Source organism: Hemicordylus capensis, chromosome 3 (assembly GCF_027244095.1).
Source record: "Hemicordylus capensis ecotype Gifberg chromosome 3, rHemCap1.1.pri, whole genome shotgun sequence".
In the NCBI taxonomy this organism is placed as follows: Eukaryota; Metazoa; Chordata; class Lepidosauria; order Squamata; family Cordylidae; genus Hemicordylus; species Hemicordylus capensis.
In genome coordinates, this window is record NC_069659.1 from 209,126,122 (window position 1) to 209,152,656 (window position 26,535).

General features: G+C 43.8%; 1 protein-coding gene across 16 annotated transcripts in view; it reads left to right on the forward strand.

Moving 5' to 3' along the window:
• ZMIZ1 (zinc finger MIZ-type containing 1) overlaps window positions 1-26,535 on the forward strand; it is a 640,668-nt gene that overhangs the window by 29,290 nt on the left and 584,843 nt on the right. For 15 of the 16 annotated variants that reach the window (XM_053309136.1, XM_053309123.1, XM_053309124.1 and 12 more), the window contains exon 1: window positions 1,161-1,636. The exons of the other annotated variant lie outside the window; for it this stretch is intronic. The gene's annotated coding sequence lies outside the window, so the exon portion shown is untranslated. Of the gene's footprint in view, window positions 1-1,160; window positions 1,637-26,535 lie in introns of those variants that run through there. 16 annotated transcript variants of the gene reach the window in all.

Below are 26,535 nucleotides of genomic sequence, written 5' to 3' on the forward strand. Positions count from 1 at the left end.
AACCGGTGTACACGCCGACTTTAATTGTGACTCCGAGTGGGCTGTTAATTTAAAAGCAATAAAAAAGAGGCTGCTGTTGCCGTTGCCGCTGCCGCCCTCCGGCTCTCATCTCCCACAAGAGGAAAGCCTTTTTGGATGAGAGCGAGGGCTACTCTGGTGTACTATGAATCAGTCTGGGGATTGTGGCCTTAAAAAAAACCCTTTCAATTAGCATTGGGTACCAGCAGCCACCTCGCCACCAGGGCTTTCCTATTGGAAACACACAGCTCCGCCTCCTTCCATCTGGTTTCCCCGCCTCTCGTTTTTGGCCCGCCCTTCTTTAGGGAAGCTCCGGGCGCGTTGTGTAGGTTTTAGGGACACCCCCGCTTCCCTCCTTTGGTCTCTGTGTGCTGGGTGAGCATCGGGTCTAATAAATCCTACTTAAATTCTTTGGCTTTGACTATAGAAGAAGAAAAATTCAAAGCTCTTTTGTTCGACTGATTTTCCCCCCTCTTTTCAAGATTAACCTTCCCCGATCCTGTTATTTACTCTGAAGTAAGCCATTGTATTCAATGGGGTTTATATTCCGACAGAGTACACATATGGATGCATGCGGTGGCACGGTTTTAATCCCCGTACACACTTATCTCCTATTAAACGACAGTGGGATTTACTTCCGAGTAAACATGGGATCGGGCTGCACGAGACGTTTTTCCATGGTGGTGTGTGTGTTCGTGATAATTAAAGCTAATGGTTTTCTAGCAATTCCACAAAGCCAACAAATGAACAAAAACAGAAAATACAGGAAAACACCAACGCAGAAAAAACGTATCAAAACACGTTTCAACGTTCTAATCAGTTACACTTTCCTCCATTCATAAATGGATACACACACACGCAAAACAATAACCTTAAATGATCGTGTAAACTGAGACGTATCGCCCACTTTAAAAGCGCATCAATTTTGTACATGAGCGAGCGCTGGTGGAGGGTTCTCTGTAGCGACAGGGGGGGAAATTGCAAAAGGATGCGTGTCCTCCCTCCCACCCACCCCGCTGATAATTTTTATAAACAATCGGGCAATGGTTTGCGCTCTGCTCAATTCTCCAGACAGGAAGTTCTTCCCTTTGATGAGGGTGGTAGGAGGGGAAGGAGCGGGGGGGCATCTTGAAAGACAATTATTTGCGTTGTTCAACTTGGCTCTTAAAGATTTTAACTTTAGGTGGTCAGAAGGTGGGGTAGAAGGGAAAAGATACAGACACACACCGAGAGAAAAGCATCCTTATAGGAGAGACAGCTCCCTTTCAGATAGGAATCTGGGACAGATTTTGCCAACAGCCAGAAGCTGGGCCCTTTGGTAATAAAATAGCCAATGTAATTTGACACTTCAACTTGCTCTGCTCTCTGCTAGTTGATTCACTTATTCTCCCACTAACACTGAGCTCCTTTTCACTGTCTGTGAGAGGCTTTCCCCCCCATTATTATAAAAAAAGGCAAGAAATGAGAGGTTTTTGTTTTTTAAAAATGAAAATTTAAAAGCTACCTGAAGGAGACCTGCAAAGCCATTGGAGAGAGGAAATATTTTGCTTTGCCTGCTTTCTTCCTTATGAATTTTCCCTGCTTTCAAGCCTCTGCTAATTTCCCCCCCAATCTGTAGGTAAGTTTTGTCTCTCTTTCAGTTCATTCACATCTCCTTGTGACTGGGGGCTCCGACCAGGGTTATAGAAACAATGGAAGAGTTAAGCAAGCTAAGAAAATGCATGGACGAGGTAGATATATATTATGTTTGGTGTGAAGATAGAAAGGGGCAGAGAAATCCTGGAAAATAGTGTGAAGACTTCTTAAAGGGGCAGGTTGTGTTTCTGTGTTGTTTAGCGATGTGGGGGTTCATGAGACTGGCGGGTGGGGGGAGAAACCGGGAGATCCAGAGGGAAGCCGAGAGGGGAGGTTGTACTTAATTTAGCATACTGGATTAATATTTTGCTTTTTCATTATTGTAAGTGGCGGGAGCGGGGGAGATTTAGGTAGCTAAAGAGCTAGTCCTTTGCTTTGGATCGCCAAAAAAAATAAAGGAGGGGAAAATGTTGCGGGGGGGATGAGTGCAAAAGAAAGGAAAGCACATTTTATATCGGCAAAAAGTGTTATTGTATCTGTCGACTCTTCAAACTTCAATGTTGGTGTTTAGGCATGCTTTGGGCCGGGGCGGGGGGAATCTTGTGTCATAAAAACAAAGGAAATTTTGAAAATCTAGATAGGTTTAGAGCTCGCTCTCTCCCCCCCCCCACCCCGCGCGTTTTTCTTTTCTTTCTTCCACTCGCTGTCTCCCTTCCTAGCCGGCTTTTACTTTTGCTAACTGGTTTATAAAAAGCGATTCCTCTTAAGATTCTCCCGACAAGAACCTAATCGATCGATCAGGAGGAGGGTTTGCAATAGCCAAGTGTTGGGGACGGGTGGAGGGGGAGCAGAGAAGATGTAAGAAGGTGGGAGGGAGAGGGGCTGAGCTTGTTTTCCGGGCGTTGGGAAGCCTGACCGAGTGTAAATTCCTTGTGTCTGGATTCTGAAAGCCAGTTGGGACTTGGGGCCTCTCTCGCAGGGCAGGAGGGGGAAACTAGGATGGCTTTTTTCCCTCTCTTTCTCTGTCTCCCCCACCCCCCTATACATCTGTCCAGGAAGCCAGTGGGTGGGGGAGTGGGGGGAAGAGCCTAGCTCCTGCTTTCTTGCTATTGTGAAGGGGGGGGGGGAGGGAATCGTTTTCACGGAGACTAGCTTGGGCTGGCTGGCTACAATTAAAAAAAAAAATTAAAAGCAAAATGGCAGTTAAAAGGCACTTGAGGAATGTAAACATTTAAAAATAGGAGCCATCTGAGTGCAGCCTTTGATTTCTTGCCATGATCTTTTGAGGGAAAGTCTCCTAGGATGATTGGATTTTCTTAAAAAAAAAAAAAAATTGGGAATCTTAAAGAAGTCCCTTCACCTGTTTTCTTTTCCTGTCTTGCAAACTTTTAGATTGTGTGGTGCGCACGTGTGAAGGTTGTAATTTTGTTGCTAACTTTTTTGTGTGATGAGAAGAAGTGATGGGAAAGAGGTTTGCTGAAATGCCTGTTGCCTTCTCCTGTCTCTATAATTACAAGCATCATTAAATGATTGAATAAGTAACTGGAATGGGGATGAAGACAATAGGCAATCACAACAGAAATATGGTTTCCCCCCTTATATATTATTATTTTTGCTTGGTTGTTCTTCAGTGATGCAGCTGAGAAATCCGTGAGCCTGCAGCCACAGAGGGACTGAGACAGTAACCAATTCTTAAGGTCTCAGCCTCCTGTCATTGCCATGATCTTATTTTCTACTCTCCGTATATTTGGGCTTTTTGTTGCTGATCTGCATAGAGCATAATGGCTAAGGCAAAAAGAAGTGTGTGTGTTTCTGCATTTTCTTGAGCAGGCTTGAGTGTTGCTGGGTGTTCTGACTTCTCCCCCTCCACCCCGACTGACATGAGAGTGGAGGATTTAACTTGGCAGCTTGAACAAATGCCCTCTCAAAGGCTTCCAAGAGACAGTAAGAGAGCAGGAACAGGAGTTGGGGGAAATGAATGCCTGGGTGTTGTCTTAGGGTGCTACCTAGCTGGGCTTTCTTTCAAATATGAAATGGCTATTTAGAAGCCCTGAATAGAACTGTGTGCCTCAGTGAGGAGACAGGCTTATACAATTTGAAAGGGCAAAAGACTGTTCAAAGCGCTGGTTGAGTGGGGCTCCTGGCTACCTTGACATGCCTGATATTTATATATAGATATATAAATAAATATATAGATACAGATAAGGAATAGTTAGCAACTGTTAGGTCATCTTTAAGCTGCACTGTGGAAGTTGGTCTTCGAATCTGGGAAGGTTAATGTAAAGTAGCCTCAAGAAATATGTAATGATTACCTTTTTAGATACTAGAGAGAAGTGGGTGGGGGGAGGCTAAAAGAGAGGTTTATATGGATAGCTGAGGCCCTGTCTGGTGCTAGTTTATAAAAAGCTCAGCACTGGACCAAAGTTCAACTGGAAGCATTACTGTTGCTGTAACTTTACACTTCAGGACAGGCTTGTCAATAGCCACTTGGCTAGTAGCCTTTAGTGAGTAAGTGTTGCTTTGAGACAGCCCATCAGGGAAGATTTATTTGGAGAGAAAGAAAGCTGCCCCCCCCCACCACCCGCTTCTCATCCACAAGCATAGAGATGTTGAAGCAGAAGGCCTGGTAACTTTTGTCAACACTTGCAATGCTGCTGTGAAGTGTTAGTTATTGCAACTCTTTTAAAAAGTTAGCTAGAATAAAAGTTTCTTCTTATTTGCACAATAAACAATTGTAGTTGTGACCAGGCATGGAAGCTTTGCAGCAGCTCCCCTCCCCTTTAGTGATCAACACAGGTGTGTGAGACAAGCAGATTAGTAAAACAAAGCCTAGACTAGTAACTTCTATTTGCAAACTGCTGTAGCAGAAATCTCTGACTCCAGATCTACTGCACACATCACTGAGAAAAAGTTTGATCAGGTGACCTAGCTAAGCAACATGCTTCTGAGCCTTGTTGTCTCCCTTTAGAAAAGAATTGAGATTCCACTAGCAGAGTTGGCTTCTGCCTCCAACTTCTGTCTATTCCCTGCCCCCCTCCTTTTGATCAAGGCAAATTTACTACAACATCAATCTTCCTTTGGCAGGGACTGATTCAGGTTTATGAATGCCAGAAGACTAGGGCTGACCTTTTTCTGTTCAAGTCGAGGATGTTGAAACACCAGCCATCAAACAAAAGACACATTGAGAGCAAGATCTTGCAATGGAGCACGTGTGACTGGTTGCATGCATCTGGTTGATTCTGTTTTCCTCTTGAGTTTTGGGAGTATGAAAGTTATGGTGTCAGGGAGGGACACAGAGACCTTTTTTAACAGCCCTATAATATCTAGATCTTTTAAAATTACCTAATCATATGGATGAACAAACACAAATTCTTTATAGCTTTAAAAAAAGCATATAGAAGTGTGATATAATGGCTGTGAGCACTACTACAGTTTAGAGCACTGGGCAGAGTCTCAAGCTATTAATCAAGCATTAGGAAGCTGTTTTCATAGGCTTAACTGAGTTGAGTTTTCAGATATAGAAGATGACTTGGATTCTTTCCTCTCTTCCTTCTTGACCTCAGCCTATCCCCCCAGCCATCAAGGTATATCACAAAGCACAGTGGAACCCAGAGTTTAGTTGCCAGAGCAGGAGTCTTGTTCTAATCAAAGCAAACGTTGAGATACATTTTTGGAATTGAACTGAGTGGAAACCAAATGAAAAGTTTAGTTTCATTATAATAAGGCAATTCATATCATACTTGTTGAAGACATTTTTTAGAATATTTAATGGTTTTAGAGTGTCTGTGTTTCCAAACGGTTGCTTTTTAAAATCATTAATAGTGTTATTTAGCTCTATAGCAAATGGACACCAGTGAAAGATGTCTGTGTCAGAGCGCAAGTTGCTGCATTAGCTATAAAGTGTATTGCTGTCTGTCTGGAATCAAGGCTGCAAGATTATGCAAATTTACTTGGGAGTAACTCCCACTAAATACAGTTGGACTTGCTTCTGAGTAAAATAATCTTCAGATTCTGCTGTGCAACCAGAAAGGAATGGCACCTTCATCATTATATTTGTTTCTGTGGTTCTTCTTTTTCCAAGACAGACTACTGGGAAAGCTTGAGTAGTAAAGTTCTGTTACATATGTTTCCACTCAGAACTTTTCCTGTGGGTTATTTTGCTCTTAGTTTAATACCTTTCCCACTTCCAAAGGGCTCAAAGATTTGTGACCCTGCCTGCACCGCCACCCCCCATCATGGAAGTGTGCAAGAGAGGGGGAGGAGAATGACTAGTGAGCAATGGTCTCTTGCAATGTTGGTATGGTATGTGCTCGAAATGATGGGGGATACTGCATTTCTTCTTACAAATGGGGGGAAATAATACACTTCTCATTTGCTAATTCTCCTAGTACGATGTCAAGATGTATGGACATTTTGTGTGGACATCTGTGTCGGCCCTGCAAAGGACTGATTGCACCTTCTTTATTTGGCTCTTAATTAGAGCTGCACTGAATCACTCTCAACCATCTGATTTCATAACATGGTGGATTTTTGCCCTCTTGATATTTTCTCCCCAGAAATATCAGGCAGATAGGTTGTTCCTGTTGTTGTTCCTAAATCTGTCCTATATCTGGGTATCTGTTTCTCGGGAGGTTAAAAAATCTCCACAGCTTCAGCAGAAGCAGATAGGCCAGCAACATGTCTGTGGGAACCACTGCATACAGATGCAAACACATTATTGACTTAGGTGTGCATGGCCTGGCATTTGCAACACCCAATGTTGACAGCCAGAGCTTTCACCATGTAACTTCGGTTTCATGTTGTAATATGAGGTATAACATGCATATACAAAGCTCACATTGGCTGGGTGTGGAGACAAGACTTGAGAGACTGTAGCAGTTTGGTGTGCCGCATTTGCAGAACAGCTGTCTGTTCTCTGTCTCTTAAAGGGAAATGGGCCACCCCATTACTTTCCTCTTGAAAACTAGTTTTGATGTTTGCTGGTCTGTGACCGTACCAATAAAGACTGATTGATCAATTGATTCCCTAGATGGCCAGTTTGAGGCGTTGAGCTGTATTGGGCCAGTATCACCTCATCGCTACTCACTTTAGTTCTGTTGCTACAGAGAGTACTTTTTGCATAACTCTTTCATCTCTAGGCTGGCACCTGGCAAGCCAAATGGTCAAGACTCGAGGGGCTGGATTTGCTTCAGGGCAGGGCTCATGGGTCAACTTAGTTGGGCAGCTGCTGAGGACCCAGAGCCCTCGGAAGGGCCCACTGCTGATATCTGAGACCACCTTTGTGTCCCATGACCTTCATGCTATGGTGGCAGAGTGATTTTCTTGGGATCAGCTGAGGTAGGAGGAGGACCATCGAGAGCAGTTTCTTGAGGCCTTCCTGAAACCTGGAGCTGGCTCTGATTCAAATCTCCCAAATAACTTGCTATTAATAAAAGCTGGATGTTCTTTGCAAGAGGTGAGCTGCTTGCAAGCATTTCATTTTTAGACTGTTTGTTAAGATAAAATTCGCAACAGCTGGATAATTTGCAGACAAAGCAAAACAGGCTTTAATATGTTGCTATCTGTGAAGGCTCAACAGTGGAAAGTGTCCCCCTACCACACTTTTTGTCATATGTGTATGACTATGAGTTGTGTAAATGCCAAGACTAAAGTACCTGAGCTAATTTGATTGGCTTTCCTTTCAGCATGGGTCAGAAGTTGGGCATGTTTGGGTCAGAGGGCTGCAGGAAGGGACTTCTGTGAGAGACTACTTAAGCCAAGGCCAAGAGACTATACTAATTCTGCATCTCCAGATATCCTCTGTGAATTATCACCTGCCAGTTATAAATTCCATGGAAAATAGGCTTCAGTGGACTGTCAACATAATTTCATCAGGGGAAATCTGCTGAGGTGAATTTCACTAGGGTTTTTTTATTTTTGTAAAGGGATTTGGTCACAGCTCTGGCTAAGAGTGTATCAGTTCTTTCACCCAGAGTGACTTGATGTGAAGGAGGACAGCAGGACTTCTGAGTGTTTTTAACAATTAGGTGCAGACAGTAGCCCTATTTGGATGTTATCTTGCATGCGTGTTTACGGATGCCTGTTTCTATATGAACGGCGGTACTAGTATGTCACATTTAAAGTGGGGAGGCCTGGGTTCAAATCCCTGCTCAGTCCTGAAGCTTACTGGGTGACCTTGGGTCAGTCAGTAGTTCAACAGCCTGACAGGGTTGTTGTGAGGATAAAATGGGAGGCACTGCCTTTGAGGCCCTGAGCACTTGGGAGAGTGGGATAAGGCAGAAATGGGAATGGATCTTGTGGCTTGTCATGCAGAGGTGAGGGAAGCTGCACCTCTTGGTGACACTCTCTATTTTACCTGCTTGTTAAAGGTTCAGCAGCCCTTTGCTTATCAACATCTAGTGACTTTTTTTTTTAGTGCAACTAGCACTGGTTACCAAAAGCATGCTGGTTATTGAGCCACTGTCATAACACTCGCATTGTATTCACATGACTGGTTCAGCTTGTGGCACAACATTATGTGCCAGCCTCCATGCATTGAACTCAGCCTGGATCAGCTTTTGGTATGGCACTAACCTATGCTTCGGGTGGCTTCCAATGGTATGCCAAAAACTGAAGTAAAAGCATGGTCGTGCATGCACACATGACCATGGGGTTGATATGGCTGGAAGTAAGTAGAACTGTCCTGGAATCTGCAGCTGCCACTTGTTGATCCAGTCACATGAAATGGGTCCTTAATTGGGTAACAAGGAATGCAAAGGGAAATCTGGGATGACCGTTGTTCTGCTTTGGAAATCTACTCGTTTTAATAATAGAACAGCTTTTGAAGGGGCTTAAGGAAGCTCACTAGACCATTGTGCAGTCTGCAGTTTTGTTTACCTCTGGGTGTTACCGGAAGGAGAAAAAGCAGTAGATTTGATGACAGCAGATTAGTTTTAGACTGTATGTTAAACATGCATTCTAATTGTAAGAACCACTTTGAAGAGATGTAACTGGCACGGCTTCTCTCAAGAAACACTGATGGCAGGGATTCTGAATTGCAGTCCTGTACAAACAAAACAAAGCAAAATGGCAAAAAATCTACATGTTCTCAAATAATTCCAAAAGAAGTTGTTCACCTTTTTAATTTTTTAAAAATGTATTATTATTTTTTACAAGTGCCCTCTTGAGGGTGCTTGAATAAAATGAATAGTCTGTTACAAATCTGAAAAGATAAATAGCAGTGCTACAGTCTCATAAATGTATTTAAGAGCCAGACACCCCCAGTTGTCTATGATGATATAGTGAGGAAGCCCAAAAGGTCTCCCTAGAGAGGAAGTCCAGAACTGTGATGCCGCCACTTAAATGGCCCTGCTCTTTGCTCTGGAACATATTGAGGTCATTCATGCAATCAAAAACTGTGTTCTACCTGGGTTTGGTAGCTGTGTGTGCTCCCAATTTTCGGTTATGTGGAAGAAAGGTAAGGGGGAAACCTGCATAGAAGTGATTGTGTGTAAGCAAGGTAGGAGGAAAACTTGGGTAGCTTTTCCTCCTAACTTGCTTCCACACAATCACTTCTACCAAGATTTTCTCCTTACCTTGCTTCCACACAAGTGAAAATTGGGAGCCCACACAGCTTCAAAACCCGGTGACACAGTTTTTGATTGTGTGAATGACCTCAGTATCTCCTTAAATAGGAGGAACCTAATGCAAGGTCTCTTCTGATTATCTTGAACCATAGAGTATATATGAAGGTATATTTTCTATGGCAGTGTGTGCATTTCTCAACTTTCAAGTTAGTGTCGATTATTCTCTCTGTAATACTATCAACATTGTGCCCATGCTGCTCTATTTACTGGGGAAGTGGGAATAAAAAATGTGGTGTGGGAACTGATGAGTCAACTTCCTTCCCATGCAGATTGTTCTGCAGGCGTGTGTGTGTGTGTGTGTATTTTTAGTAGTTTGAAAACAGAGAAACTTTCTCTCCTAGTGGTGCTATTAGATCTGAGCAAGAGATCAACAGCTGTGAGTTTCAATTATTTATTTATTAAGGGAGTTTACCCTGCCTTCTGGCCCTCAAAAGGGCCTCCAAGGTGACATACAAAATCCTCCAAACCCATATAATACTATAAAAATCCAACAAGTTCAATCTCAAACAACAATTAAACAACAACTTGGATCCCTAAGACAAAGGCAGAATTGAGTAGTGGGGAAATCAAATCAATTCAAATGCCTGGTAGAATAAACATGTCCTAATCAAATGTCAAAAAAACAAAGAGAGGATTGGACAAGCTTCAAGGTCAGAGAAGATTCTGGGGCTTGGAGTTTAGAACCTGTGAAGGCAAGGAGGATTTGGGGGCCCAAATGCTTCACAGAGTGTCCAACCTCACACTCTACTCACTTTCTAAGCAGTAAAGAGTTTGGGGGGAAATAGAAGAGAGTATGGAAATAGGACAGGAGACTGGGAGATGGACCACCCTTGTGTGCTTGGACTATTTATTTATTTTATTTATTTAAAATATTTCTATACCACCCAAAACTTGCATCTCTACTACTGTGGATATCCAAAACTTGCGATATCACTACTGTGGTTATCCACATCTTCTCTTGCAGTGTGTGAGAATGATGTGTCGGAGTCTATGGTACGAATAGCTGCCTCGGAGTATTACTGTATGAGTGCATGCAAAGATGTATTAGATATGGTGGCTGTGATGTTTCAAACCATCTTACATTGGCCCATTTATTTTTTTATTTATATTTTATTTTATTTAACATATTTTTATACCGCCCAAAACAACAATTCTCTGGGCGGTTTACAACAAAACAATAAAAACAACCAATAAAAAGATCAAAACATTTCAACAATTAAAATTTTAAATTTTAAAACACAATTAAAACAATATCTAATTAAAAGCCTGGGTGAACAAATGCATCTTGACTGCCTTTTTAAAAGTTGTAAGAGATGGGGAGGCTCTTATTTCAGTAGGAAGCGTGTTCCAAAGCCTCAGGGCAGCAATGGAGAAGGCCCGTCCCCGAGTAGCCACCAGACGAACCGGTGGCAACTAGAGTGGCAACTAGAGAAAGTCAGTAAAGCATAGTGGTTAGTGTCAAACTAGGAGAAGGGAAATTTGTTTTCAAATCCCCGCTTGGCCATGAAATTCACTTGGTGATTTGGACCAATTGCACACTCTGCACCTAACCTATCTTCCATGGTTGTTGTGAGGGTAGCATGATGAGCGACTGCTTATGTCATCCTGAGCTCACTGGAGAAAGGGCAGGATAAAAATGTAATCAAAAAAATTAATCCAGTATTTCCTACTCCAACTGGCAGTGGTGCTCTCAAGAACTTAGGCATGGATCTTTCCCAGTCCTGCTGTTGGAGATCTCTGTAATGGGGGAATACTGTAGAGCAGGGATTCTCAAATTTAGGTCCCCAGATGTTATTGGACTTCATCTCCCATAATCCCCAATTGGGGCTTGAGATTATGGAAGTTGAAGTCCAATAATATCTGGGGACCCAATGTTGAGAATCCCTGCTGTAGAGGGATTAATTCCAAGACCTTCAATATCATTGTATTTCTTCTATTGCTGAAAAAATGCCTTCTCTTCACTGTCTCTTGGTGACTGAGGAAATTACTTGAATCTTTGGTTCATGTCATGTTTTTGCGGTATCATTGGGCACTTTTAGATGTCATGTGGAATGTCAGTTGAAGCTGAGTTCCGCGTGACCTTCCTCAGCCCCAGGAGATACTCTCCCTTCCCTGCATGAGTTCTGACTTCCTTTCAAAGTTAGGAGATGCCAAGATTGGTTGTGACATCCAAACCCACCAATCCCAGCTTATCCCAACCTATTAGCTTCAAACCACCCCAGATCTTAACCTGAGGATTGAAGTGAGGCTCATGTTATGGCTTTGGCTAACCAAAGCAATTGGTCTCTTGCTGTGAGCAAGTAAACCACACGATGGAGAGACCTTTGAATTAACCACACATATGGACAAAGATGCCTGTGCTATTTGTGTCATGCCCAGGAAGAATCCCATGTCTCCCTTTAGAGTCCAGGCCTCTTAGCAGGAAAGGAGGAGAGCCTGATTCTACAACTCTTCTAATTAGTGAGCCTTGCTGAAATGTTGGCCTGCTGCCCAGAGGGCAGGGTGAAGTCATAGGTCACACAGGCAACTGAGGTCAGTTCCTGAAGGATGAGGCAGGTACAGGTGGAGAAGTGGGTAAATGTAGCGTGGGGGGAGAGAAACTAGGGCAAAGTTATAGGAATAAGACAAGGAGCTACATAAGTAGGATAGGCCTGCACAACTGGTGCCTCACTGAGCTGAATGCAACCCATCACAGCTTGAAAAACCTCCTGCCTTTGCCTGGAACTGAAAAAATGGGAGCAAGCAATTGTCAAGCACCTGGTAAACTCTAATACATGACGAGAGAACTGTGTTCAGCTTGGTGGGTCATTGCAAGTTGTGCAGGCCTGCACGTGGGTGCTTGGTTGCACAGACAAATGCATAGTCTTTACATACAGTGGCGGGTGGGGGGGTGGAGGTAGCAAGGTAGGAGTAGCTCCTGGGACAAAAAGTGAAGATTGGCCCTGCCCCCATCTTCTTCTTCAGAGAGGTATGAAGGGGAGAGCAAAGAGCAAACTATCAATCAGCTGGTGGCCTCCATTCCCTCAGGGGCCCAGGGGATACATGTCTCACTTTGTTCAGTGGTGGTTATACTCCTGCAGCAGACTGATGTGGTAGAATAGACTGTACAATTTCAGATGATAGGTAGGTGTGGCCATTGATGTGTGAGCACTCTTTTACTAAGATGAAAAGTCCCACCACTTGTTCTCTGGACCCTTGCCCGACTTGGCTGCTTCGATCTAGCAGGGAGATTATTCGAGGAGGCCTGGTGAATGTCATAAATGCATCACTGAGGGAGGGTAGGGTGCCTCCATGCTTGAAGGAGGCAATAATTAGACCATTTCTTAAGAAGCCTTCCCTAGATCCCTCGGCAATGGATAATTATAGGCCAATCTCTAATCTCCCTTGGATGGGCAAGGTGAGGGTGGTGGCCAACCAGCTCTAGGCGGTTTTGAAGGAAATTGATTATCTAGACGCATTTCAAACTGGCTTTAGAATGGGCTATGGGGTTGAGACAGCCTTGGTCGGTCTGATGGATGACCTATGCCGCGGAATCAACAGAGAGAGTGTGACTCTGTAGGTTCTCTTGGATCTCTCTGCGGCGTTCGATACCATCGAACATGGTATCCTTCTGGGTCACCTGGCGGAGCTGGGGATAGGAGGCACTGCTCTGCAGTGGTTCCGCTCCTATCTCTCAGGCAGATCCCAGATGGTGGAGCTTGGTGACAGTTGCTCTTCTCAATGAGAGCTGTTATATGGAGTCCCTCAGGGCTCCATTCTGTCACCAAAGCTTTTCAATATTTACATGAAACTGCTGGGTGAGGTCATCAGGAGATTTGGTGCTGGGTGTTATCAGTATGCTGATGACACCCAAATCTACTTCTCTCTTTCATCTGCCTCATCAGGAAATGGCATTCATTCCCTAAATTCCTGCCTACAGGGAGTAACAGGCTGGATGAGGGATAACAAATTGAAGCTGAATCCAAGCAAGACCAGAGGTGCTCATTGTAGGTGCTCAGAATCTGACAGATGAGTTAGATCTCCCTGTGTTGGATGGAGTTACACTCCCCCGGAAGGAGCAGGTACGCAGCTTGGGGGTACTCCTAGATCCAGGCCTCACTCTGGTATCTCAGGTGGAGGCTGTGGCCAGGAGTGCTTTTTATCAGCTTAGGCTGATTCGACAGCTGCGTCCATTCCTAGAGGAGGATGACCTTAGAACAGTGGTGCACCAGCTGGTAACCTCCAGGCTTGACTACTGTAATGCGCTCTACATGGGGCTGCCTTTGTACGTAGTTCGGAAACTTCAGTTAGTTCAAAATGCGGCTGCAAGGCTGGTCTCCGGGGCAGCCTGGAGAGACCATATGATGCCTGTTTTGAAACAGCTGTACTGGCTGCCGATATGTTTCCGAGCAAAATACAAAGTGCTGGTTATTACCTTTAAAGCCCTGAACGGCTTAGGTCCAGGTTACCTTAGAGAGCGCCTTCTTCTGTCTGATCCCCACCGCACACTGAGATCATCTGAGGAGGTCCGGCTGCAGTTGCCACCAGCTCGTCTGGTGGCGACCGAGAGGCGGGCCTTCTCTGTAGCCGCTCCTGGACTGTGGAATGCGCTCCCTGCAGGCATCCGTAATTTGAATTCTTTATTGGAATTTAGGAGAGCCCTAAAGACCTACCTGTTCAGCCTGGCCTTCCAGTGCTCTTAAATTGTTTTAAAGGGTCTTTGATGTTTGTGAACCGCCCTGACCTATTTTGTAAGGGCGGTCTATAAATCGAATGAATGAATGTCTTCTGAAATTAAAAACTAGCATAGTAGGCAGTGAGCTGGTCTAGTATCTCTTTTCCTCATGTACTTTACCTTTACTAGGGTTTGTTTTTACTTGTAGGGAGCATTTTAGGAGCATTAAAAAACCAACGAGCATCTCCCAACTGCAGTCTGAACAGACTATTCAACCACTTCAGGCTTCTACTGCTTTACTTCTGCTGTGTGTGCAGAGCAGGCCAGAGTCCCTGACTCTGGAAGGGTACATTTTATGCAGAGAAAGGAAGGGGCACTGACCACTGGCAATGGGTAAGGGTGGTGCAAAGCAAAAAAAGAGCTAGTAAAGACACTTGGCCTCCAGGAGACCTTTTCCATAGGGATGTGAATGGAATGGGATTTGTGTTCCATTTCAAACTTGGAATGGAATGCAAATGCCTGGAACATTCCGTTGTTGCTTCTTGGTTGGCTTGTTATCATACAAATCAAGTTGATTTGTATCATAACAAGCCAACCAAGAAGCAAGGAGATCCCAAACCAATCGCAAGCCAGTGCCAGAAAATCAATCAGCAAGGGGAAAAACTGGCCTCCAAAATGGCACTCGGAACATTCAAAATGTTCTGACTGGAACACGGTGATTCCATTCTGAGCTCGAAAGAGACCCTTCATTTGAAGGGTATTCTGGTTCAAGTTTGAAACACTCAAAACATCCCGTTTTGTGTTGGAATGTTTCAGGCTTGAAACGTTGTGCACATCCCTACTTTCCTACAGAAATGTAGCAAGTCTCTAAGGAAGAAGTCCTGTAGTTTGAGTCCATTCATGGCTGATGTCCATGAGAGTTTGTCTACATAAGGTGTTTGATATTAAATTTTCCTCTGGCTAAATGTTTAGGTTTGGGGCCAGTGGAGAATTGATTTATAAAACAGATGTCATAATACTAGGACATCTTTCTGCAGTCCTTCATAGCCCAGCTTGCTGAAACCACACACCACCCATTCTGTGATTTGCACTCTGCTTGGCATTGGTACTTTATCTCCTGTTCAGAAGCAGCATTCAGTTCCTTCCTCTTTGGTATCGATTACAAGGTCAGAGACATTGCTGTATACTCCCGGCCTGCTTTGCCATGCTAGGAGGGTAGCACGGAGGGAGTGCTTGCTTCAGCCAGCCTAGGTATCTTGTGGGGACTACAGCCAATCTGCCTGACAGTTTTGAGTTATGAAGGGTGTACATTTTTCATCGCATCCACTGCTTCCCTTAGAGCTTTACTTAAATTAAGGCAGAAGTTGAGAGTCGATCCTACACTGAACCTTTAGCCATCCTAAAGCTATTTTTAACACATGTATAAAGTTATGGTCTGGAAACAAGCTAGCTAAAGGGAAGCATAATACAATTACACATGAATAAAACTCCTCAATAATAGTGTTAAAAGTGCCAAAATGCATACTAAGCCCAGAAACACAGAGAGTTTTAACTCTTCTCTGTAAAATGTATGAAGTGTTTTGTGTGTGTTTTAGTAAAAGAGCATAAAGAGGAAGATACATATGTTAAGATTGAATGTTTATAAATGTCATCAATGGTGCCCATTCCCATGAAGGCACAGAGATTATGTACAAACTGACAGCATCAACAGAGGACTTCTCCTCTAGCAATGTCAAGATGCACAGTTACTAATGGGAGGCCGAAAATGTGACTTGAACAATCAGAGATGTTTTCATACACTGCTTGGGTGAAATGCATAGCCTCCGCACAAATGTTTTTAATTGTCCAGGTAATATGCATGGCATCTTAAACAGAGTATATTTGCTGACTGGCCACTGCTACCTGACTGTAGCCCAATACCTGACTGGCATCATCCATTTGTGCATGGCTCTCCAACGTTTATTAGAGGTGATGCATGTGAACCAGGCAGTGTGCAAAATCTCCTATCTATTCATTATGTTGGCTTGTGCACAGTCTTCACTCCTTTGTGAAAGTGCACAATCACTGATGTTTCTGCATATTAAATGCAAAACATGTATGAGAAAACAGGAAAAATAATACTGCTGCTAGAAGCCTGCAGCTAAATAACTGGCTGGTTATTTGAAATCAATATATGAAATTCTCTGTCCTCATTGACTCTATAAGGGTGACAGGTTGTGATGCTCCCTTGACTGTGGAGGCCGCACCTGACAGAATCCTCCTGACTCAGCAGTTCTCTTCCCTCCTTGGCTCCTTTCCTTCCTGCCTGCCACAACTCTCTCTGTACTGAAGAGCTGCCACCCGTTGTTTCCCTCGGCATCTTTTCTTTCTTTCTTCAGGCCATAACCTACTTTATCACTGTTTCTTTGGCCACCCTCACTTGTGGCCAGTCTCTCCTTAATGCTTCTTGTTCCTCCTCCACCTTCTCATCTTAAAAGCTGGGACGCTTTTTTAAAAGAGCTCATTCCTCTAGTATTAGTCAATCCTTGCCTCCATTCCCTGTCTCCTCTGCCTTTTCCCCCTGAAGCCTCCCAATTCACCTACCTTTCTTTTAGATTATTCTTTCACAGTTTGTTGCCTACTCTGCATTCCCCCTACTTCAGCCTCCTTGGCTCTGGGCTTCCAGTCCATTAGTTTCTCTATGTCCTAATACTTCCTCCCAGTCCTCAGCCTGCCTCTATGTGAGGTTTTAATCCCAGACTAGCTGACCATACACACTTGCCCCACACGTGGGACTGCAAGCCAGCTTTTCCCCCATGAATATTTTGGGCCATCACAGTAGCTCAGCCAATCAAGTGTTGGAGGCTTTACCATCAGAAGTACAATACAATATAGATTAAAGTATGGTCAAGTGTGCACTCAAAAGAAATGGAGATTAGTTGGCTCTTAAAAATCTGGGCATAGATGATTTAATAAAATAGATGTTTAAAAATGATTATGTTTTAAATACATGACAATCCATCCAAAGCACCCTTCAGAACCAGAGATGATAGAAATTTTTATTAGTGGTAGTGGTGTGGGAACATATGTAAGCTATGTTGATTTTTTTGCTATGATAAAACTTAAAGTTGTGGTTTAGTTTGAGAGTTGATGTGTCAGAACTTGGCCTTGACTTTCAGCTTGTTTTAAACTAGTGACTTGTTTAAAAGGTGTCTGGCGGGGATTTAGTTTTTGGCTCTGACCAAAGACGGGAACGGAAAGAAAACCAGCCAAGGAAGCCCGAACAAGGACCAGCTCTTGCTTCCTGCATTCACCTCTCTCCCCCTCAACTTCCCTCTGTGAATTGGAGCCAGATCTGACAAGATGGTTTGGGTGTAGTGATAGTATTGTAAAATATGAATACATTGTCAATGGCTTGTTTGTTTTTCAATTCAGAGAGAGATAGATGTTGGCAGACATTTTTGTCTTCTGACAGTTTTTGGAAATGTTTAGATTATAGGTAAAGATGGAATAAGTGCAACCAAATTAAAGAAGCTTGTCTTGCTTTGAAGACGCACCATAATTTATGTATGACAAAGATAATGTTACTGTACTGTTAATAACTTATGTAAGAAAAGTACAAGTTGCATTTGGTCAGAAACAGATGCCTGATTTTAAAAATGTTTAAAGATGACCCTGATCCTTGCTAATTTTGAAAGTTAGGTCTGTTTTCTGCATGAAAAGAATAAGTAACTATATTTTCATGGTCTTCAGTTTTGCCAAGAGTGTTTTGGTGTCAAGGCATTTGTAGAGATTGTGGTACATAAGCATCTCTAATGTTTCCTACACTGTAGTGGTAAACTAGCAGAGTTGTATCTTTCTTTTGGGGGTGGGGGGATATTAATTCCACCAAAGGATGGGATGTGGAGGTGTCATGACCCTAGATCTGGGATCCCACCCCTACACACATAGGATATGAGGTGACTGGTTCACAGGATGGGAAGACCTTGTGATTCAGACTTTGAGTTACCCTTACATTGCTGGGACCCTTCATTATCTGAATTGGGAAAAGATCTGCCAGCCCAGGTAGTGACCCTCATGTCATCAGAGCAAGAGCTTACAAAATTGGGCAAGTCCTCTTTATACAACAGAGCCTTCCCTAGGGAAGGGGTGGGACCAATCCATTCTACTTGGCAGCAGCTAACAAACTCAGCAGTCAGCTCCAAGCATCCTCAGGAGCAACATCCATATTGTACCTGTTGTACCTACCCAGATCTTAAATTGTCTGCTTCCCATTTCCTATTGGAGCTCATGGAAGTTCCTGTCCCTCATAGAGTCCTGACTCAACACAGGCCCTGGTTCAACCCAGAACAGGATATGAAGCAGGTGGCTCCTCCCCACGCTTAGCCAAGGCTGGGTGTGACTAAAGCCCTGTCATGTTATGTCTACTGTGTGTACAATTGGTGTATAGTGGACACATGTACAGATCTGTATGCATTAACAGTTATTCACATTATGTTCATTGCATGTACAGTAGTACACTTCCTATCTGTATCCTGCATTTGAGGGGGCCTGTATCCAGGTTCACTCAGAAATGAATGCATGTACAGTCATTCACACAAAACATGAATCATCCCAATTTGGGATTGAAGGGAGCTTCAGAAGAGCTGCTAACTCTGTATATGTGGTTTGAAGAGGGGATCAGATAGGTTCTGCCATAAACCTCAACTAATGTCAGTACTGGATCTCCCCATCTACAGATTCTTACATGGAGCAGTGCCTATGAATCTTCATAGAACTTAATGTGTAACAGATTATTGGTGTTTGATTAGAGGGAACAGTAGAGTAAACCACTCTACACCACTATAATGTATCCTTGCCCTACATCTCGTCGCATCTCTCTCTTCCATTGCTACATTCTGTTTGTCTCCCCACAACATTCTACCTCACTCCTTATTACTCAGATTCTTCTTGTTGAAATCCTGTGAGCAATCTGAAACTGTCCCAGTAGTCAATTCAGACATCCCATCTAACTATGGTTAAGGAAGCATAATGGTTTGGTATGAGGTCTGCATTACAAGCCATTGTTACAGCTGCTATTCTGTTTCTAGAGGCCATTATACTTAGAGAACGGAAACCTGAACTGTGGTAGAATATTTAAAGCAGACAGCTGTAAATCATAATTTACGTGTATATTTGAAAGCTTAAACCATGGTTTGGGTTCTAAACAATTCATTAGTACAAACCATGGGTTGGCATGATGGCTGAATTGAGCCATGAGGAAATTCCATAGGAAGCAGTGTGAACTTGTGGCTGCCCCTCCTGTTGCTTTGCTGGATCACCCCATCTGGTCTAGCATCCTGTTTCTGCAAGTGGCCAGCCAGATGTTTCCAGGAAGCCCACAAGCAGGAGAGCAACAGTTCTCTCCTGTTTTTAGTTTCTCAGCAACTGCTATTCAAATGCACGCTGCCACTGAACACAAAGGTTGCATTTAGCTCTTGTGGCTAATGACCATTGAAAGACCTATCCTCTATGAATTTCTTTAATCTATTTTGAAAGCCACGTAAGTTAGTGGCCATTGCCACATCTGGTGGTAATGAATTTCATAAGTTAATTATGAATTGTGCAAAACAAACAAACAAAAAACAAACCACAAACCACTTTCTTTTGTCTTTGCTGAACCCTACTGATGATCAGTTTAATTGGATGATCCCAAGGTTTTCTATACTGAGAATGAAAAGTTTTTCTCTTTCTATTCATTTTTTTAGCCTTTATTCATTCTTTCTTTCTTTCTTTCTTTCTTTCTTTCTTTCTTTCTTTCTTTCTTCAATTTCTATACCAGCCTTCCAAAAAAAGGTTCAGGGTGGGTTAAATTAAAACAAAACAATTAAAATCAATTAATTAAAAACAGAGACTATAAAACACCATAAAACAATTAACAGTTAAAACATTCAAAACAGTTTTAAAACCCTGGAAAACCAGGTTACAGCAAGTTTAAAACATTAACAACAATTAAAACCCTAGAAGGCCAGGCCAAAAAGATAGGTTTTGAGGGCTGTCCTGAAGGCCAATAATGAATTCCAATTACGGATTTCTTCAGGGAGTGCATTCCACAGCCTAGGAGCATCTACAGAGAAGGCCTGCCTCTGGGTTGCCACCAGACGTACTGGTGGTAACTGGAGACGGACCTCCTCAAATGACCCTAATGTGCGGTGGGGATCATGCAGAAGAAAGCACTCTCTGAGGTAACCTGGACCTAAGCTGTTCAGGGCTTTAAAGGTAATAATCAGCACAATGCATTAAAAGTGTCACAGCAGAACACTTTCAGGGACTGATTTAAAGCAGAAAGAGCAGAAATTAAACTCCTCACGAACCTGGATAGGTCTGCTGAACGCAAACCCGCAGACGCAATGCACACAGACCAAAATCCCCTTTTGCTTCATGCAACACTGCTGCATAAGCCTTCAAATGGGTCCTATGCTGCAGCCTGTTAGATTCAAGCCGAGTTTTCCTCCACTTGTGTTCCAGTCAGCTACCCAGCCGCTTCAGCCCTTGCCGCTTTTCGGTATACCAAGGGGCCATTTTTGAAGCAGGTCGGGAGGGACGCTTAGGAGCAATCATGTCTACTGCCCCGGTGAGTTCCCTATTCCAGGGTCCCACCAGGTCATCAACAGAATCACTGGCTGCACCAACTTCAAAACCCTCCAAAGTCTTTTGGAGACCTGCTGGGTCCAGCAGCCTTTTTGGGCGGACCACCCTAATAGGTCCATCACCCCTGCAGCAGTGGATTGCGGCTGTGAAACCAACTTTAACCAGGTAGCAGTCAGTCCATGACAATGGGGAAACGACAGGATCCCCCACCCATGGAACACCCCCCTGATCTGAACAAAAGACTAAATCGAGGGTGTGGCTGGCAACATGAGTTGGTTCAGAAACTAATAGGGATAGGCCCATAGTTGTCATGGCTGCTATGAACTCCTAAGCCGCACCAGACAAGCCAGTCCCAAAGTGAATATTGGAGTCTGCTAGCCCCCAAAGCCTGGGAGACTCCAACACCAACTCCACAACCAGCTCTGTCAGCTCAGTTGGGGAGTCAGTTGGGCAGTGGGGTGAACGTTACACCAACAGAATCCCCAATCTATCCCTAGTTCCCAGCCTCAGAAATACACACTCAGTATAAGTCAACTGTCTCACAGGGGCCCTGGTAAGGGAGATGATATTCTTATGGACTTCAGCCACTCCACCAACCCCCCGCCAATGTCCCCTAGCCTGCTCCACAACAGAGTAACCTGGTAGGAGAAGCTGGGACCACACTGGACCAGTTGCTTTCCCCAACCAGGTCTCAGTTATACATGCTAGGTCAGCTCCCGCAGCCATGATCAAATCATGGACACTTTCGGTCTCATTATGACCTGGCATTGCAGAGGAGCAAGGCCAGACTCTGTGGGTAGTTGGAGCTGCTCCCCAAGGCCTGAGAGTTGACAAGGCAGTTGGAAGTGGCAACAGTTACTAAATTACTGATTTCCCTTCCCCTGTAACAGCCAGCTGCCCTGCCAGCACCAATTCTTCTATTCCCCACCACTACGTCAATATGTTCCCCAGAACTGCCAGAAACACCCTCCGCACCATCCCACTTGGGGGCCCAAACACATCTGCAAAAAGGCCTGGTGCAACCCAGTACAATTAAAACAAAAACCCAACAACCTCTAGCCAAAACCACCCCCACAGTATAAGCTCCCCTCAGCTCCACCCCAAAGGCCTGGTCCCCCTTGGCGGCCGCCTACAGGTGGGCCGCCAGCCATGCCACAGGCTTGCCTTTCAGAAATTTATGCCTCCAGAAGTCATAAATCATGCTTCCACCTCCATGCTTCACTGTAGGTATGGTGTGTTGTGGAAAAAATGTGGCTTGTTCGGGAGGGTCGCAAGGAGAAAGCCACTTCTCAAGAAAGGCCACATTAAAGCTCATTTGAGCTTTGCCAGAAGGCACCTTGAAGATTCTGCTGCCAAATGGAAAAAGGTCTTATGGTCAGATGAGACCAAGATTGAACTATTTGGCCTCAACACCAAACAGTACACCTGGCGTAAATCCAACGCAGCTCACCATCCACAACACACCATACCTACAGTGAAGCATGGAGGTGGCAGCATCCTGTTGTGGGGGTGTTTCTCTGCCTCAGGGACTGGGGCTCTCGTTAGGGTAGAAGGAAAAATGGATGGGGCAAAATACCGTCAGATTCTGGAAGAAAACCTGCTACCCTCTGCCAGACAGTTGAGGATGGGCAGAAGATTCACCTTTCAACATGACAACGATCCGAAGGACACAGCAAAATTGACCACACAGTGGCTGAAGGAGAAAAAAGTGAACGTCCTCATGTGGCCCAGTCAGAGCCCAGACCTAAATCCCATAGAAAATCTGTGGGGAGATTTGAAGATAGCAGTCCACCAACACCTACCATCCAATGTGACCGAACTTGAACAGTTCTGTATGGAGGACTGGGCAAATATTGCTCCGTCTAGATGTGCAAGGTTGATAGAGAAGTATCCCAACAGACTCAAGGCTGTTATTAAAGCAAAAGGTGGTTCAACAAAATATTGACATGGGGGGGGTTTGATCCTTTTTCAATCTCAGTAATTCTTGTTTTTTATTTCTGACACGTTTCTGGACTGTACTTGTGATGTTTTTCAGTTGGATGTTATAGGTTGCATTGGATAAGTACAGCTGGTGAAGGGAATTTTCTTTGTGTTTTCATTTCAGGATGTAAGGGAACCAGAATTTAAGGTCTATCAAAGGGGGTGATTCTTTTCAATACCCACTGTATGCCCATATCCTCTTGCACAGGGGATACTCATCTGGGAGTTGGGGGCCTCCTTGTAGTGGGTGACTCGATCATTAGGGCCATAGAGAGATGGGTTTGTGACCCATGTGTAGTCCGTACAGTGACTTGTCTGCCCGGTGCAAAGATTGCGAATGTCCCATAGCATCTAGGTAGGCTGTTGGGCACTGCCTGGGATGAGTCAGCTGTTGTGGTACACGTCTGCACCAACTATGTTGGAAAATGTAGACAGGAGGTCCTGAAAGCAAAATTTAGGTTGCTAGATAGCATATTGAAGTCTGGGACCCCTAGGCTAGTATTCTCTGAAATGTTACCTGTTCCATGTGTAGGACCAGCGAGACATGCAGAGCTGAGAGGTCTCAATGCGTGGATGAGATGGTGGTGCAAGGAGGAGGGGTTTAGATTAGTTAGGCACTTGGATATACTGTGGGGCAAGCAAGGCCTGTACAAAAGGGACAGGCTGCGCTTGAACCAAGATGGAACCAGACTACAGACACCTAAAATAGAAAAAGTCACAGAATAGCTTCTAAAATGACACTTGGGGGGTTGCTGACAGAAACTGGGTGGTACTTCATTTGGCAAGCAGAATCTTGTAAGATGCAAGGGTGCAAACATTTCAGATAAACCAGAAGGGGACAGAGTAGAACCAGGCGTAGAGCAGATGGAAGCACATGACAGCTGCTCAAAAATGTCAAATGACAGCAAGGGAGATAGCACATGCCAACACTAGGTAAGAGACTCTGCATATAGGATTATATATACCAATGCCAGAAGGCTCTGAGTCAAGATGGGCAAGCTGGAGTGCTTGGTTGCTAATGAAAACATAGAAAGAGTGGACATAGAGGAAACATGGTGGAACAGTGAGAACCAATGGGACACTATTATTCCTGGATATAAATATAATATTCCTGGATATTTCTACGTAAAGTACAGGGAGGAACAGATTGGGGGTGGAGTAGCACTGCATATTAAAGAAGGGATAGAATCCAACAAACTGGAAAACCCAGGAGGACTGGAGTCATCCATAGAATCACAATGGGCGACAATACAAGGACTGCAAGGAAATGTGCTATTGCCCTCTAGATCAAAATGCTGAGACTGACCTGGAGTTGGAGAAGCAAATCATAGAGTCATCAAAGAGAGACAGAACTGTAATAATGGGTGACTTCTATTACGCTCACATAGACTGGGTAAATTCACATGTGGGTATTGACAGAGAAGCCATATTTCTAGACATGCTAAATGAGTGTGCCTTAGAACAGATGGTTGCGGAACCAACCACACGGAAGATGACCTTGGACTTAATCCTCAGTGGTGACCAGGAGCTGGTGTGAGATGTCAGAGTTGTAGAACCATTGTGGAATATGAACAGTGGAATGTGTGATCCCATTCCACTTAAGTGTGAGTGGAGCACTGCTAAGGAAGTCTAACACAGATGCATTTGATTTCAGAAGAGGAAACTTCTCAAATGAGGTAAAAAGGAAGCTGAAAGGGAAGGTCAGGAGGGTCAAATCATTCAAGGAAGCATGGGACTTATTCAAAAACACAATAACAGAAGCTCAGCTGGAGACGTACACCAAGGAGGAAAAAAGATACCACAAGTTCAGGAGGATGCCAGCGTGGCTAACAAATAAAGTCAAGGAAGTTATAAAAGGGAAGATGACTTCCTTCAGAAATTGGAAGGCCTGCCCAAATTCAGAGAATAGAAAGGAACATAAACTTTGGCAAAAGTAATGCAAGGAGACAATAAGGGGTGCAAAAAGAGAGTTTGAGGAGCATATCACTAGAAATGTCAAGGGGAATAACAATAATTTCTTTAAGTATATCAGAAGCAGCAAACCTGCCAGGGAGGCAATTGGACCCTTAGATGATGAAGGCATGAAAGGGATTATTGAAGAGGATAAGGAGATTTCAGAGAAGCTGAATAAGTTCTCTGCATCTCTTCACGGTGGAGGATACTGACTATATACCCACTCTGGAACTGAGGTTCTCAGCCTTGGAGGCTGAATAACTGGCCCAATTTGAGGTGATGAGAGAGGATGTTCTAAACTGTCTTGAAAAAATTAAAAATTAACAAATCAGCAGGGTCAGATGGCATCCACCCAAGGGTTCTGAAGGAACTCAAATGTGAAATTGCTGATCTCCTAGCAAAAATATACAGTCAGGCTCTGTACCAAAGGACTGAAAAGCAGCCAATGTAACAGTTTTTCAAAAAGGGATCCAGGGGGGTCCAGGAAATTACAGGCTGGTTAGCTTAACATCTGTGCTGGGTAAATTAAGCATACTTGGAAAGCATGCTTAAGGACAGAGTTGTTAAACATTTGGAAGAACAGGCCCTGCTGAAGGAGAACCAGAATGCCTTCTGCAAGGGCAAGTCTTGCCTCATTAACCTTTTGGAGTTTTTGAGAGTGTCGACAGGCATGTGGATAAAGGTGATCTGGTTGACATAGTATATTGGGCTTCAAAAAGCTTTTGACAAAGTTCTTCACCAAAGGCTCTTGAATAAATTTAGCAGTCATGGGATAAGGGAACAGGTTCATGTTTAGATTGGTAACTGGTTGAAGGTCAGGAAACAGAAGGAAAGAATAAATTGACAATTTTCACAATGGAGGGAAGCAAGTAGTGGGGTCCCCGTGGATCTATACTGGGACAAGTGCTCTTTAACTTATTCATAAATTATCTAGAAGTTCGGGTAAGCAGCAAAGTGGCCAGATTTGCAAATGACACCAAACTATTTAGTGTCATTTGCAGATGACATGAAACTACCTAAGACCTGGGTAGAAGCGATTGTGTGGAAGCAAGGTAGGAGGAAACGTGGGTAGCTTTTTCTCCTACCTTGCTTCCATATAATTGCTTCTACCCAGATTTTTCTCCTACCTTGCTTCCACACAACCAACATTGGGAGCACACACAGCTCCCAAACCTGGGTTTGGGAGAACAGAGTTTTTGATTGTGTGAATGACCTCAGAGTCTTGCCTAAGGACACCCAGTAAGGTTATAGTTAAATAGGGATTTTAACCTTGGTTTCCCATATCTCTTTCCTGGGTAGGGAAGAAATGTTTATCTCTTCCCTACCCAGGCAGGGCAGCCAGTTTTGACCCCATCAGCATTAATTTGAAGTTGGGATTTTTTGTCCCAGTTGATTTATTATTTATTATTTATTTATTCGATTTCTATACCGCCCTTCCAAAAATGGCTCAGTTTGCATTACTTTGCATTTTTATCACTGAAAGTAATTTAAAGTGCTCTTATTTTGGCTCTTTGTTAAAGAGGTTAATTTTTAGGGAAGAGTTCCCTCTTTTGGTTACAAGATTTTCCCTTATAGGGAACATGGGTCAGGGCGACTGAATTATCTGATTACACCTGATGCAGATATGTGGCAAAACTACCTGACTCCAGCTGACTGGAAAGCACCAAGGCCCAGAGGATAGGGATCCAACCTCCTATCCAGCCTAGTTCTTTCTGAGGTGATAAACTTGTGTTTGGGCGATACCATTTCAGACTGCAGGTGCAGGCTCAAAATTATAGAATGTCCCCCATTGGAGGGAGGGGGGGAATTCCATGTGCATAGTCTTCTTGACTTGCTAGTTTTCTACATGAAAACCCTTCTCTGTGGCATGCTAGCTTATATATGGAAAAATGTTCAGTCACATGAGTTCCCACCTACAATTTGAAATGGTACAAGCAAGACACAGTTTTGCCATTTCAGCAAGAATTAGGTCACCTTGTCTGCTTCCCTTCGGGTCAAACTGATGCATGTTTTATACACTTTTCTATTAACAAACAAAACCAAAAACCTTAGCGATGTACAATAAAATCCACATTCTTTTCGATTTGAACCTGCCATTCTGTGCCTTTCTTCCCTAATTTT